The following is a 15,094-nucleotide window of genomic DNA, read 5'->3' on the forward strand; positions in this document are numbered from 1 at the left end:
GAGGTTATTCCCATTTTCTTTGAAGGATAAAGCCAAAGCATGGTTGAATTCATTACCAGTGGGATCAATAGCTACGTGGGATGAAATGGCCAACCGTTTCCTTTCCAAGTATTTTCCCCCTTCTAAAACTGCTAAAATGAGGAATTATATCACTACATTTTTCCAACAAGAGGGAGAATCTTTATACGTCATGGGAACGATACAAGGAGCTGCTGAGAAGAGTTCTTCACCATGGCCTTCTCATATGGCTGCAAGTGCAGACCTTCTATAATGGTCTTACCGACTCAAATAAGACCATACTAGATGCTGCAGCCGGAGGGTCCATAAACAATAAGACTCCTGAGGTTGCCCATGCACTCATTGAAGAAATGGCAGCCAACAACTATCAATGGCACTCTGAAAGAACCCAAACTAGGAAGCAACATGGCCTGCATAATGTTGATACTTATACGACACTATCTGCACAAATAGGAGCACTCAGTAAGAAAATTGATGAAATGCAGATAGCTGCCATGCATGTGCAGCCTCTTACTTGTGAATTGTGTGGGGGAGGCCACATCAGTACTGACTGCCAAGTTGGCAATCAGTTCAGGCCATCTATAGAACAAGTCGAATATGTCAGCAATTTGTCTAGACAGCAGGGTTACCAGAGTCACCATACCTTTCACCCAGGATGGAGGGGACATCCAAACCATTCCTGGCCAAGTCAGCATACTTCCAAGCCTTTCCACTAGACTTATCATCAGCCTGAACCAAAGTCCAATTTGGAGGAGCTGATGACAAAATTTATAGCAAGTGCAGAAACCAGGTTCCAGAACCAGGAAGCCTCAATCAAGAACCTGAAAACCAAGTTGGGGAATTGGTACAATTAATCTCTTCCAGACTACTGGGAACTCTTCCAAGCAACACTGAAGTGAATCCACAAGAGAAAGTACAAGCTATTACCTTAAGGAGTGGAAAAGAGTTGCCCGAGGTAGAAAAGAAGAATAGGGTTGAACCCAAGGCAAAAACAAGCCTTGGGACTAGACAACAAAAGAAGGAACAACCTGAAGCACAACAAGGGATGCACTAGCAGCCACAAGTTCCATTCCCTAACAGGCTGAAGCAACAAAAAATGGAGAAGGAATTTGGTAAGTTTCTTGAAATATTTAAAATTTACTCATTAATATTCCTTTTGCTGATGCTTTAGCCCAGATGCCACACTATGCAAGGTTTTTGAAGGAATTATTGGCAAACAAAAAGAAACTAGTAGATGTGGCTATAGTTGCTTTGAATGAGGAATTTTTTGCTATCCTTCTAAACAAGCTGCCTCAGAAACTCAAAGATCCAGGGAGTTTCACTATTCCTTGTACCATAGGCAGTTTAAAAATTGAGAAAGCTTTATGTAACCTGGGAGCTAGCACCAATTTAATGTCATTTTCTATCTTCAAGAAATTGGGATTGGGGGAACCCCGACCCACTAGAGTGGCATTACAATTGGCTGATAAATCCATTAGACATCCTAGGGGGATCATAGAAGATGTGTTAGTTAAAGTTGACAAATTCATTTTTCCAGTTGATTTCATTGTGTTAGACATGCAAGAAGATGTGGAGGTCCCACTTATCCTTGGGAACCCTTCCTGGCTACCGGGAAAGCGATGATTGATGTCCAACAAGGACAAATCAGCCTTGGGATACAAGATGAGGAGATAGTTTTTAAAATGTCTGATGCTATGAAAGATGCACCCTCTAGTGATGATTCTTGTTATATGATTGATGCCATTGATATGACAATTAATGAATGCTTCTAGGTAAGTAGGATGGCTGATCTTCTTGAACTCTGCCTCCAGTAGGGAGAACTTGAAAAAGGAGAAAATGAAGAATTAAACCTCATGATAACATATATGAATGATAAGCTTCAATTCAAGGGAAAGGGGTTTATCAAATTAGAGAACTTAGGCAAATTGCCTGGACAATCAGGTAAGCCATCATCCCAAGAACCCCCCACCCTTGAACTGAAGCAATTACCTTCCCATTTAGAGTATGCTTTCCTTGAGGAACCATCAGCTCTTCCCGTAATAATTTCCGCATCACTGAATCCATTACAAAAAGAAAAATTATTAAGAGTGTTGCGAGAACACAAAAATGCTATAACCTAGAAGGTAGAGGATATCAAAGGCATTAATCCATCAATCTGCACTCACAAAATTTTGATGGAAGATGACAGCAAGCCTTCCGTTCAGCCCCAAAGACGCTTGAACCCCAACATGAAAGAAGTGGTAAAGGCTGAAATAATTAAACTATTAGATGCCGGGATCATTTATCCTATTTCTGACAGCTCTTGGGTAAGCCCCGTGCAAGTCGTGCCCAAGAAAGGGGGTATGACCGTTGTTCCAAATGAGAAAAATGAACTCATCCCGACTAGAACTGTCACCGGATGGCGTGTATGTATTGACTATAGAAAGTTAAATGAAGCCACTCGGAAGGACCATTTCCCTCTTCCATTTATGGACCAAATGTTAGAGAAGCTAGCCGAGCATGAGTATTATTGTTTCTTGGATGGATATTCGGGGTATAACCAGATCCCAATTGCACCAGAAGGCCAAGAAAAGACAATTTTTACTTGCCCATATGGTACCTTTGCATACCGAAGGATGCCCTTTGGATTATGCAATGCCCTAGTAACCTTTCAGCGATGCATGATGTCCATATTTTCTGATATGGTTGAAAAATTTATTGAGATCTTTGTGGATGATTTTTCAAGTGCATGCTTGAATAATCTGGAACAGGTGCTTACTAGATGTGAAGAAACACATCTTGTGTTGAATTGGGAGAAATGTCATTTTATGGTGCAAGAAGACATAGTGCTTGGACACAAGATCTCTCACAGATGTATAGAAGTCGACAAGGCCAAGGTGGAGGCAATTGAAAAATTACCACCCCCATCATCTGTCCGTTCTATGAGAAGTTTCTTAGGGCATGTCGGCTTCTATAGGAGGTTTATTAAGGATTTCTCAAAAATTGCCAAGCCACTATCTACCTTGCTTCAGAAAGAAGTGCCTTTTGAATTTTCAATTGAATGCCTTCATGCTTTCAACACCTTGAAAGACAGATTGATCCATGCACCTATCATGGTAGCACTAGATTGGACCCTCCCATTTGAATTAATGTGTGATGCGAGTGATTCTGTTGTAGGAGCTGTTTTGGGACAAAGAGTGAACAAACATTTTCAGCCAATTTACTATGCTAGCAAAACCTTGAATGGACCCCAACTCAATTACACCACCACAGAAAAGGAACTGCTAGCAGTAATCTTTGCACTTGACAAATTTCGTTCATATTTGATATTGTCCAAAATTGTTGTATACACAGATCACTCAACATTACGACATTTGCTTACCAAGAAAAGTTCAAAACCAAGACTGATCAGGTGGATCCTTCTACTGCAAGAATTTGATATTGAGATTAGAGACATGAAGGGTGCTGCAAACCTGGCTGCTGATCATCTCTCCCGGTTAGACAAGGTAAGCTCAGAAGAGGAGATAACTGGCAACATCCAAGAAGAATTTCCGGATGAACAGCTGTACTCAATTCAAGAATATGCATCTCCCTGCTATGCTGATTTTGCAAATTATCTAGTTGCACAAGTCATTCCTCCTAACCTATCATATCAACAAAAGAAGAAATTCCTTTCTGATGTAAAATACTATCTGTGGGAGGAACCCTTTTTGTATAAATTGTGTGCAGATCAGATCATAAGGAGATGTATCCCTGAGGAGGAGATGGAGTCGGTACTCCAATTTGCCCATGATAAAGAAGCAGGAGGTCATTTTGGAACTAGCCGCACCGCAGCCAAGGTTTTGCAATTAGGTTTTTATTGGCCTACATTATTCAAGGATGCCCACAGGTATGTGTCCACATGTGACAAATGTCAAAGGTCGGGAAACATTTCCCGACCGAATGAAATGCCCCTTTCCAATATTTTAATCTGCGAAATCTTTGATGTTTGGGGTATAGACTTCATGGGACACTTCCCGAATTCTTTTGGGAATAAGTACATCCTCGTTCCTGTTGATTACGTATCTAAATGGGTGGAAGCCATGGCTTTGCCCACAAATGACTCAAGGAGGGTGGTACACTTCCTGAAGAAGCTATTCTCCCGATTTGGCACTCTGTGAGCTATAATTAGTGATAGGGGAGCTCACTTCTGCAATAGCCAATTTGAGCGATTAATGCAAAAATATGGAATTACACAAATTGGCTACCCCTTATCACCCTCAAACTAGTGACCAAGTGGAGTTGGCTAACAGGGAACTCAAAAGAATTCTGGAAAAGACTGTAGCATCTGCTCGAAAAGATTGGTCCATTAAGTTAGATGATGCATTGTGGGCATATAGAACTGCATATAAGACACCCATTGGCATGTCCCCCTATAGGTTGGTCTTTGGTAAAGCATGCCATTTACTAGTAGAATTAGAGCACAAGTCCTATTGGACTCTTAAATTCTTGAATTTTGACATTGAGGCCATAGGGGCTAAAAGGAGGTTGCAATTGAATGAGATGGATGAATTCAGACTTGTCACCTATGAAAATGCCAAAGTCTATAAAGAACGAACTAAAAGATGGCATGATAAGAATTTGCTGAGACGAGACTTATATGTTGGGCAGCAGGTATTGTTATATAATTCCCGTCTCCGCCCTGTTCCCAGGCAAGCTGAGATCCAGGTGGTCTGGACCCTTCACCATCACTCAGGTTTTTCCCCATGGGGCTATAGAAATCACCCACCCGGTTCAGGGCACATTTAAGGTAAATGGCCAGTGCCTGAAACCATATTTAGTGGGTGGTATTGTACCACCTCCATCCACTGTTTATCTTGACAACCAATGATCTTCTTGTTCATGAGGTACATGGTTAGCCGTTCAAACACACATCCTTAGCTAATTTAGATTGGGTACAAGTGGATAAAGCCAAGAATTTAGTCCACCCAGAATTCAAAATGTGCTCTGTATCAGTTCAGTCCTCAACTGCAATTCAGATCTATACCAGTTCAGATCTGAATTTCCTCATTCCTTGCTATCCAATCACCCTTGAAGCAGGTTAGATGTGTCATAGGGTGAATTGGGGTAGTGATGGAACCCAATTCACTTCAATCTTGCATAGCTGCAGGTCTGAGTTCAGATGAACTCAGATCTGAATTGAGCAGTTCTGCAACAGCAGAATTCAGATCTGAACTCAAGTCTGAGTTCGGATCTGAATTCTCAATTGCCTTTCCTTCAGTTATACTTACCAAATGGCTTTTGGGGAATAGCAGAAGTGTCCTAGGGTGAATTGGGGTGATGATGGCACCCAATTCACCCTTGAAGCAGGTTAGATGTGTCATAGGGTGAATTGGGGTAGTGATGGAACCCAATTCACTTCAATCTTGCATAGGTGCAGGTCTGAGTTCAGATGAACTCAGATCTGAACTGAGCAGTTCTGCAACAGCAGAATTCAGATCTGAACTCAAGTCTGAGTTCGGATCTGAATTCTCAATTGCCTTTCCTTCAGTTATTGCTACCAAATGGCTTTTGGGGAATAGCAGAAGTGTCCTAGTGTGAATTGGGGTGATGATGGCACCCAATTCACCTCAAATTTGCATCAGTTTAGATCTATGTTCAGAGGAACTCAGATCTGAACTGTTGTAGGTCCGCAACAGCAGAATTCAGATCTGTCTTTTTTTTTTTTGGTGTGAGTGCATCTTATGCTCCATCTCACACTGGTCACATGCTTTAGGTAGATGACAAGACTCATGTTTTGAGCTGCTAGTTTTTCTATTCAGCTCAAAATAGCGAAGTCAATTTGGGCTCAATTATTGAACCTCATGTATCAGCACTTCAGATGTGCACTAGTTCTCTTGACCATTAACAATGAAATCCAGTGCTTTCATACATATGAAGGTAGTTAGGGCTAGTCATGCTGAAAGGCATATTCAGCTCCCCTTTTCTCATGCATATATTAAATAGGGTCATTCACAAGAATAAGAACTAACAAATACATCGGTCTCCCTCAACTCATTGAATTCCTTATTAAAAATCACCAAATAAATAGCAATGAATCTTGAGGGGTACCAGTCTTCTTGGTTATGTCATTGCCTGCATATGTGTGTTGGGGTGAATAAGATGAACATTATCCTCAATGTTCTTAGTGTTAGGGAGTAACAATAAAACTAGCAAGAGCATCATCAAGTAATAGGAGGTGTTTAGAGGACTTCCTTGAAGATCGTTCTTAAATTCTGCAATATGTTGTCGGTGGGAAGCTTCTTCTGCTAGAAATCACTTGCAAACTAGAAGAGGAGATTAGTAGCTTTATTCAATTAAATTCTAAGAAAAACTAACTAAACTTAAATGCTATGAAAAAGAAAAACAGAAAGCAAGTAAGACAGTTTATGATTAAGCATCTGAATTGGGAATTCTCCCAACAACCTCTTGTTCCATTGGGTTTACCACGGTGTTACTTGGTAAGGTACCCGAAACCCTTTCTAAAATCATCTGTGCCAACTGCCCAACCTGAGTTTCCAAGTTCCTTATCGATGTTTCGTTATTCTGAAATCTAGTTTCTGCACTAGTTATGAACTTGGTCATCAGCTCCTCTAAGTTAGATTTGGTTCTGGCTTATGGATGTTTTGGTGGAAAGGCTTCGGTGCATGCTGATTCTGCCATGGCTGATTCAGGTGGCCTCTCCATCCGGGGTTACGGGCATGATGGTACTGATTTCCTGGCTGCCTTGCAAAGTTGCCAACAATTTTCTTACTGAGTGCTCCTATTTGTGCAGATAGTGTCGTATAAGTATCAACATTATGCAGGCCATGTTGCTTCCTAGTTTGGGTTCTTTCAGAATGCCATTGATAATTATTGGCTGCCATTTCTTCAATGAGTGCATGGGCAACCTCAGGAGTCTTATTGTTTATGGACCCTCCGGCTACAACATCTAGTATGGTCTTATTTGAGTCGGTAAGACCATTATAGAAGGTCTACACTTGCAGCCATATGGGAAGGCCATGGTGAGAAACTCTCCTCAACAACTCCTTGTATCGTTCCCATGACTCGTATAAAGATTCCCCCTCTTGTTGGAAAAATATAGTGATATCATTACTCATTTTAGCAGTTTTAGAAGGGAGAAAATACTTAGAGAGGAAACGGCTGGCCATTTCATCCCACGTAGCTATTGATCCCGCTGGTAATGAATTCAGCCATGCTTTGGCTTTATCCTTCAAAGAGAATGGGAATAACCTCAGCCTAATGGCATCATCACTTACTCCATTGTGTTTGAAAGTGTCACATATTTCTAAAAAGTTAGCAATATGTGCGTTGGGATCTTCGTGGGCCATTCCACAAAATTGCACAATGTTTTGAATCATTTGTATAATGGCAGGTTTAATCTCAAAGTTGTTAGCAGTAATAGTAGGCCTGATAATGCTGGAAGCAGCTCCCGTGAGTGAGGGTTTGGCATAATCCATCATGGTTCTTTGTTCAGCCATTTCTTGAGCTTTTTGTTGGACTTGTCTAGCTGCTCTTAGATGGACACAGAGAGTTCTTTCAATCTCCGGGTCGTAGAGGATCTCCTCCAGCTCGACTCTGCTTGTCATAAACTGTGAAAGTCAAGGCAATAAAAAGGCCAATACAACAGAATATAAATCTAAGTTTATCATAACTGAGATATGTACAATGATTTACTAATCCTAAATAATTTTGATTATTAAGAGGGATCCAAACCAGCAATCTTATTTACATCCATTAATTGCAACATCTGCTTTCAGACCTACAATTCTTTGGGATTGATGGTTCCGAGAAATTCAACAAATAATAATAATTGAAATCTGAATTGAAATGCATTGTACACTATTGCACACATCCATTCACATCTGCTAGACTGAGGGTTGCTTATCAAAGTTGAATTCTCAAGGTGCCTTCAGGGGACCTAAATTGAGCTATAAGCAGACCTGAGCCAGGTTTAGGTTCAAGTTTGTAAGCTATGCAAGTGTATGGCTCATAATCTTGAAGAACTTCTATGACCTGAAATCAGGTCTGCAATGCATACCACCTATATGTGTTGCTGCAATTCGGATTAATGGCAGCAGTTCAGCCCACAGTTGATTCAACCCATATCATGGTTCAGAATTCTTACAAATCCATACAAATGCACATCAGCCAACATCATCCATATCAACCCATAGCTTTCAAGTTTATGTAAAACAAGCCATTCGGTCCACACAACTTCTGCAGAAACCTGAAATCAGGTCTGCATTACATTGCTGCAAATTAGCAGGTTGCAGAGCAGATCTGAGTTCAAGTTCAGATCAGACCTCATATCCATTCTCAATAGAGAGCTGGACATCATAGAAAGAAAAAAAAAATTGAAATTAAGGAATATCCAAGAGTGTGTGCGGGTGGTTGAAAGCACAAACCTGACCTGAAATCAGGTCTGCTAACTGTTGTACTGTAGCAGCCCTGCTACAGATCTGAATGCTAATAGAATACACTGCTGCTTTTTATTGAATATTTTGAGGCATCACAATTATTCAATCCAAACACACATCCTTAACTAATTTAGATTGGGTACAAGTGGATAAAGCCAAGAATTCAGTCCACCCAGAATTCAAAATATACTCTGTACCAGTTCAGTCCTCAACTGCAATTCAGATTTGTACCAGTTCAGATCTGAATTTCCTCATTCCTTGCTATCCAATCACCCTTGAAGCAGGTTAGATGTGTCATAGGGTGAATTGGGGTAGTGATGGCACCCAATTCACCTCACTCTTGCATAGGTTCAGGTCTGAGTTCAGATGAACTCAGATCTGAACCGTTGCAGGTCTGCAACAGCAGAATTCAGATCTGAACTCAAATCTGTGTTTTGATCCGAATTCTCAATTGCCCCTCTTATTGTTCAAAAAGATCTCCCCTTTTTCTTCTTTTCATTTTATATATATACTTTTTCTTTTTGTAATGGAAAAAAAAAGAAACACAAGCAATTCTTTTCGACTGAGTGCTGCAGATCTGAATTCTACTGATCTGAGTGCCGTATGCAACTTAGATCTGCAACACTCAAGTTTTATAATTATTTTTTCTCATTTTTTTTTATTTTTTAAGATAAATAAAAATCTTCAATTCAAACATACATCCCCTCAGCTACAATACCTCGGTTACAAGTGAATAGAACAGAGAAAACAAATTACACAGTATACCCTGCATCATCTCTGTTCTCAATTGCAGTTCAGATCTGTATCATTTCAAATCTGAATTTCATCACCCATGGCTAACCAATTATTCTTGGGGGATAGCAGATGTATCCTAGGGTGAATTGGGGTGGTGATGACCCCTAATTCCCCTCAAATTTGCATCAGTTCAGGTCTGTGTTCAGAGGAACTCAGATCTGAACTGTTGCAGATCTGCTATAGCAGAACTCAGATCTGAGTTCTGATCTGAATTTTCACTTTCCCTTCCTTTGTTCATATGATCTCCCTTTATTTTTTTCTTCATTTTCTATTTTTTTTTTCTTTTTGAAGGTAACAGTTCCAAGATTGAAAGGAAATCAGATCTACCTTTATTAAATTGAAACTAAAACTAGGAAAGGAAGTAATCTACTGAAGAAAGAAGAAACATAACTACTATAGTATAGCAGTTGCAATCAAAGCTAAAATGTAAAATTAAGCAAATTAAACCAACTATGAATGCAATGCTGAATGGGACCATATTAGGAATGCTCAATGTTTTCTAATATTGCTTCCCTAAATCCTCGGCAACGGCGCCAAAAACTTGATGTGGCTCATTGTGACACTAGCAAGTGCACTAGCCGTTCAAGTAATAAAGTAGTGAATAAAGTATCATTCCCACGTGGATTTAGGAAACAATTACCAATACTAAATTGGGCACTTCTTATCTGATCAACAATACATCAAAACTTTTTTCAAAAGCTAAAAATCCTAAACTAAAATCTATCTAATTTATTGGCCCAATTGCCTTCAATTCAGGTTAGAAGAGTAAGCAGTTAATCTTAATCTCAGAATTCAGCAATCAATCAAGTTGAATTATTCGAATAGATTGTGATTAAGCCTTGGTTTGGTGGAACCCCAAGGTCATGAGCAGCCTCTTTCGAGTGCATGTTCATCCTATGCAATAGTGATGATCCCCATATCTCTATCAATGATCTAATCCCATGCATGCATTTCTTCAAACACTTCTAAGGCATCAATTCAAATCTAAATTGATCACCAACTAAATTGTGCAAGTTATCTCTAACCTTGCATCCAATTCAGTTCTTGAATAGTAGATCTGAATTCCTAGAGTCTTTCTCATGCACTCTAAGAATTCCATGCTTAGATCAATTCAGCCAATCTGAAAATTTGTAGATCTGAATTCTCTTTCAAGCAATTCAGATCTTGCAATCTCAGATCTGAGTTTTGAAAGTTTAATTGGCTGAATTGATCTACAATTAACCCCTAATCAAGAAACTTCAAGAATAATTCACACCCATTCGAATGAATAAAAAAAAAATTGATTGCTGAACTGAAATTTTACAAACTTGATTACATCAAGAAAGAAAGGAAAAGGGAGAGCCCTTCTCTGAATCAAAAACCTCCAATTTCGAACTCACCTTCTCTTCTTGCTAGCTTCACTTGAACTCCTTCAACCCTTCTTCTTCTCTTCCTTGCGCCTAGCCCTTCTTCTCTTCTCTTCTCTTCAAGGTATTCGAACCTCTAGGAGTGGGAGAGCCCTTATTCTTCTCTTCTTGTCCCTTCTTGAAGCCTCTAGAATGGGGTGTATTACACCCCCTTCTTGAACTTTCTAGAGTTCTCTTGAAAGCCTTCTAAGAGTTGCCGCCCCTATCTCTTTGGGCTGCACTTAGGCTCCTTCTTAGCACATGATAGTTACACTCTAGGCTGCTCTTTTGGGCTGAGAATGGGCCTTCTCTACTGGGATGAATTTTACTCTTTTGCTAGGCTTTCTTTTCTTGGGTTTTTTCAAGTAATCAACTTGTTCTTCTTGGGCCGAAGTGCTCTCTCTTGTTTCCACAACCGGGCTGGGCAGAAATTGGTCTTTTTGAAACTTCTTTTCTTGCCTTTTTTCTTTCTTTTTCTTGGATTAATTACTCCTGAAATCTTTTCTTATCATTAAACTAAATTAGGGCAAAATTAAATAAAAACGACATAAAAATCCATGCAAAGACCTCATAAATTATAGATAAATTGTATGTTCATCATTCCTCAAAAAAGCCTGGCCCGAGCCCAAGCCCAACTTGATACAATATATTAAATAATAAAAGTATATTTTATTTAATAAATATATATATATACAATATTTTCTTTGTTCTCTTTTTTTCCAAGTAATAGTGAGATGATTATTATTTTTGAGTTTTGAAGGTTTTTAATATAAATAAAACACTTTTTATTGAATAAAAAAAGTAAAAAATTCTGTTTTCAATTTTTTGGCCGGTTTTGGGCTCGGGCCCAGGCTTCGGGCTTTATATGAGGGCTAGGCTTGGGCTTAAGACTTAGGCCCGATGGCCGGGCCGGACTCAGGCCTAAGTGTATCCAGATTACCTCTTAAAATTATTCACAAGAGGAAGGAACATTAGAAAGGCAGAGGCTATCCCATGCCAGTCCCTATTGAAATTTCCTAAGTGGAAAATAGTAAAGAAGGTTTGAGGAATAGAAAGGACTAAGAGTGCTAACCCGAAGATCATACCTTCTCTTATACCATGTAATTATCTTGTTATCAGGCTTGTATTCAATTAAATAAATAAAAAAGAAGCTTCTAATATGAGCCTAGAAGGGGAAGAGATGGAGAAGAAGAAGAGGGGAAGAAGTCAAATAGAATAGGGCTTCACAGTCTCAATTGAAAGAGAGAACTGCTGCCCAGTATGTTTAATTCATAATAACAAGTAAAATTACAATACTACCCCTGTAGACAAATGCTTGAGAATAGAGTAAAAAAACACTGATTTAAAGAAGAGAAAAGACTAAAATAACCCTAGAACAAAGCTGTATTTTAACACTCCCCCTCATGTTGGAGCGTATATATTATACAACTCCAACTTGTTACAAATGTATTTCATCCGAGCACCACTCAAGCCTTTGGTAAACAAATCAGTTAGTTGATCTTCAGACTTCACATATGGGGTAATGATTTCTCCAGTGACCACCTTTTCTCTAACAAAGTGACAATTCACCTCTATGTGTTTGGTCCTCTCATGATACACTGGATTGAAAGAGATATGAATGGCAGCCTGGTTGTCACAAAATAGCTTCATGGGGGTTGTGACTAATATTCCCATCTCTTGTAACAATTGTCTTAACCACACCAACTCACATGTAGTGTGGACCATGGTTCTGTACTCGGCCTCAACACTACTCCTGACCACCACATTCTGCTTCTTGCTTTTCCAAGTAATCAAATTCCCTACCAAAAATGTGCAGTCCTATCAGTAACCGACCCTGCCTAATCAGCGTCTGTGTATCCTTTCAAGGAAAGTTCTCTCTCTTTCTTATACAACAACCCTTTACCTGGGGCACCCTTCAAATTGCGTAGAACTCTAATAATACCTTCCCAATGGCTTGTCCTTGGGTTCTACATGAATTGGCTCAATAATCCAACATTGAAGGAAATGTCAGATCTTGTAATGGTTAAATAAATCCGTTTTCCAGCTACTCTCCTGTACTGTCTAGGATCAACTAGGGGCTCCCCCTCACTATCAGACCTTCACATTCAGATCTATAGGGGTATCCACTGGTTTTGCCCCTAAAAGACCAGTTTCTTCCAACAAGTCAAGCACATACTTCCTTGTGAAAGAGAGATTCCCCACTTTGACCTTACTATTTCTATGCCTAGAAAATATTTCAAGTGCCCCAAGTCCTTAGTCTAGAATTGGTTTTGTAAGAACCGTTTGAGCTTTTCAATGCCATGCTCATCACTTCCTGTGATAATGATGTCATCAACATAGACTGCCAACGTAATCTTCCCAGAGGTTATCTCTACTAAACACTGAATGATCAACCCTACATTGTGTCATCCCAAATTGTTGTACTACACTACTGAATCTCCCAAACCAGGCCCTTAGAGACTGCTTCAACCCATAAATTGCTTTCTTCAACTGACACACCTCCTTACCTTCCTCCCCCTGAACAACGTTTCCTAGAGGTTGCTCCATATACACCTCCTCCTCTAGGTCATCGTGAAGAAATGCATTTTTAATATCCAACTGGAACAACGGCCAATCAAAGTGTGCAGCTAGGGAAATAAGCACCCGGACCGAACCCATTTTAGCTACAGGTGAAAAGGTATCAGTATAATCAAACACTATAGGTCTGTGTAAACCCTTTGGCTACTAAGCTTGCTTTATATCTCTTCACTCTACCATCGGTAAGATGCTTAATAGTGTAAACCCACTAACAACCAACTGCTTTCTTTCCTGGAGGCAGACAAGTAAGGTCCCAAGTATGATTAGATTGAAGAACATGAAATTTCTCATCTATCGCCCTTTTCCATTTTGGAGAGAGAAGAACATCTTGAAGAGATCTAGGAACAAACACAGACGATAGAAGGGATACAAAATTCCAATAGGATGGAGATAAATGGGCAAATGAAACATAACGAGATATAGGATGTTCAGTACAAACACGCTTACCTTTGCGAAGCGCAATGGGAAGATCGAAATGAGATGGATCCGTCAATGGAGGAGCCGTTAATGGAGGAGATGGAGCTGGAGAAGGTTAAAACACAATACCACAAGGGCCGTGAGCATACACTCGATGGATCGGTGGTTGCATTGACTCTTGAACAACAGGAGCAGGCACAAACACCTCCTCTATTTGTAGGGGAAGAGGTGGGGATAAAGTATCAAGAAAAGTAGGTTCAGTTGAGGAAAAAAAAGGGAACATTTTTAAAGGAGGTCACATCAGGAGTAACAAAGGAGTGTCGAAGGGAAGGACTGTAGCAATTATATCCTTTCTGGGTCCGAGAGTACCCTAAAAAGATACATTTAAGAGCACAAGCGTCCAACTTAACCAACGCCTACCCCAAGCGATGAACAAAACAAACACAACCAAAGACATGTAGAGGCAAAGGGAATGGAGATTGAGAAGGAAAAACAATAGAAAAAGGAGAGGAGCCACTTAACACGAAAGATGAAATATGATTAATGAGAAAGCAAGAAGTAAGAATAGCATCACTCCAATATTTTTTTGGAACTGATATTTGAATCAAAAGTGCCCGAGCAGTGTCAAGTATGTCTATTCTTTCCGCTCAGCTACTCCATTTTGTTGTGGAGTGGAGCAGGATGGTTGATGTATTATGCCATGAGATTTAAAGAACATATGAAATGGGCGTTGGAAATATTCTTTTGCATTATCAGATCGAAAGTATTTAATGGAGATACAAAATTGATTCTTAATTTCAGCATAAAAGGAGAGAAATATATCAAACACCTTTGTACAGGATTTCATTAAATAATTCCAAGTCATTCTTGAAAGATCATCAACAAAGGAAATAAAATATTTAAATCCATTGTAAGATTCAACTGGACAAGGACCCCAAACATTTGAATGAACAAGTTCAAGAAGACTCGAGACTCTCGTAGGTTCCCTTGGAACAAAAGAGGCACGATGATGCTTACTAAGCTGACAAACTTCACACTGTAACTCATGAACAAACACAACCTCTAGAATAAAACTCTTGAGAGCTGGAAGAGAAGGGTGACCCATCTGATAGTGCCACTGCAACGGTGTAATGGAGGAATGAAGAGCTATTTGTGACCCACCACCATCAAGATAATACAATCCTCCAGCTTCATGCCCGCCACCAACCGTCTTCCCCGTCTTGAGATCCTGAAAAATGCAATAGGATGGAAAGAATGAGATGGAGCAATTCAAAGATTTTGTCAACTTACTAATAGGCATAAGACTAAAGGGAAATTTAGGAACATATAGGACCGACGGTAAAGTAAAATCAGAATGTGAAGAAACATCACTGGTACCAAAAACACAGGATCCATTGTTTAAAAGGGAGGGGATAAAGATGCAAGTAGGCCTGAGGACCTAGTCATGTGATTTGAGGCCCCATAATCAATAATCCATTGTTTAAA

At 39.7% G+C, this 15,094-nt stretch overlaps 1 protein-coding gene and 1 non-coding gene across 7 annotated transcripts in view; both read left to right on the plus strand.

Moving 5' to 3' along the window:
- PFI (tubulin folding cofactor E / Pfifferling (PFI)) overlaps nt 1-15,094 on the plus strand; it is a 94,487-nt gene that overhangs the window by 58,017 nt on the left and 21,376 nt on the right. The gene's annotated exons all lie outside the window — the stretch shown is intronic.
- Nucleotides 7,012-7,118, plus strand: LOC148791895 (small nucleolar RNA R71). Its single transcript, XR_016076870.1, has one exon. It is a non-coding gene; the product is annotated as a small nucleolar RNA R71 (small nucleolar RNA).

The sequence above is a fragment of the Nelumbo nucifera genome, chromosome 5 (genome assembly GCF_055504915.1).
Source record: "Nelumbo nucifera cultivar China Antique chromosome 5, China Antique-T2T, whole genome shotgun sequence".
Lineage (NCBI taxonomy): Eukaryota > Viridiplantae > Streptophyta > Magnoliopsida > Proteales > Nelumbonaceae > Nelumbo > Nelumbo nucifera.